Consider the following 1377-nt stretch of genomic DNA (forward strand, 5'->3'; position numbering starts at 1 on the left):
CATATAGCATACATGAATCACCTCGTAGCAGATCTACACAGGTGGAGCTGGGGAAGGTGGAGGGTTTCTGAAGCAAGCTGCAACGGCAAGCACTAGTCATATATTTGAATGTTCAGCAGCAAGCTCATTGGCTACCGATACAGGAGAGAACCAATAAGCTGTGCCATGTGATGCTGTCATTAGGTCAGATTGAGTTAGACCTATCGGCCTGCGGCATCTAGAGTTTCATGCTAGAACTCTGTATTTCTGTCATGACAACTCTCGGAGGGATTGGCATGGTAATGTACATGACAATGTTAATGTATTTGGTCTTGGCGGAATAGATCTGCTACGCTGCTGCTGCTTCTGTGGCAGAGCAAGTACCGCGACTTGCTACTGCCAATACATCCACAACATGCTGCTGTAAGCATGTAAGAAATGTTGCTGCTACAAATATAACATACATGAAATAACCCACCACAAAGCAGGAGACATAAAAGGGACAATACAAGCCAAAACATTGGTATGTGTTCAAACAATTCTGTATATTCAAACAGAATTTGTTTAAAAAAATAGACAGGGAAGAAACCTTGCTTGCTTGAAGCAGGGAGAGTGTGCATGTACGGTCTGAACAGCATGTGTGTGTTTGTCTGGGTATATTCAAGGTTACGGATCTCCACGGACACACTGGACATGACAAGCAAACATGATGAGCCGGTTTTATATAGATGTACAAAACTCTTCAATTTGAGCGTGAGGGGTGAGAAAGCAAGTAGAGAGGGAGTCCGAGAGATCGGGAGAGATAAATAGATGTTTGTACATGCTTTGGAGAGTGCAAGCGCAACAGGAAAATAAGAGCGAGGGAGGGGCGGCAGAGTTGGGTGGGGAGACAGATGCACCGCATTGTCAAGTGATAATGGAGAGAACCAAAGAAAAGAGATGCCCCGTACGATTAGTCAAGATATTGATCCGAGAACTCCAGGGAATTGCGTGTAACTTCTGATCAACGCTCTTTCCTCTTGTTGTCATTGTAATTTCTCAATGTCATTGTCAGCTGTATGATGCTACAACCAGTAGTATCGATTACAAAGGGATTTATGGGAACATAAGTGGCCGGTGAGCGGTTTCACACCGTTCGCTCCCATTTCACAGACACTGACTTAGTGACTGACTAACTCTGATATCTCGGCTCACCAGAGAGTACTGAGGGGGTTGCAGCGAGGCAAAGAGGGAGGGAGGGTGGATGACGGCGAGAGTGTGTTGGAGGCGTGCACACACACTCGCTCTCGCATACAGCCTTACGGAGACAGGAGGGGAGAGTCAGACACGCGGAGAAGAAGAAGAGGAGTGAGAGAGAGAGAGAGAGAGAGAGAGAGAGAGAGAAGGAGAGAGTGTCTG

The 1377-nt window shown here is 46.4% G+C and overlaps 1 protein-coding gene across 2 annotated transcripts in view; it reads left to right on the plus strand.

The window, feature by feature from the left end:
- Window positions 1-1377, plus strand: part of LOC107665489 (uncharacterized) — a 26017-nt gene that overhangs the window by 1523 nt on the left and 23117 nt on the right. The window lies entirely within an intron of this gene.

The sequence above is a fragment of the Sinocyclocheilus anshuiensis genome, unplaced genomic scaffold (genome assembly GCF_001515605.1).
Source record: "Sinocyclocheilus anshuiensis isolate Anshui unplaced genomic scaffold, SAMN03320099.WGS_v1.1 scaffold904, whole genome shotgun sequence".
Taxonomy (NCBI): domain Eukaryota; kingdom Metazoa; phylum Chordata; class Actinopteri; order Cypriniformes; family Cyprinidae; genus Sinocyclocheilus; species Sinocyclocheilus anshuiensis.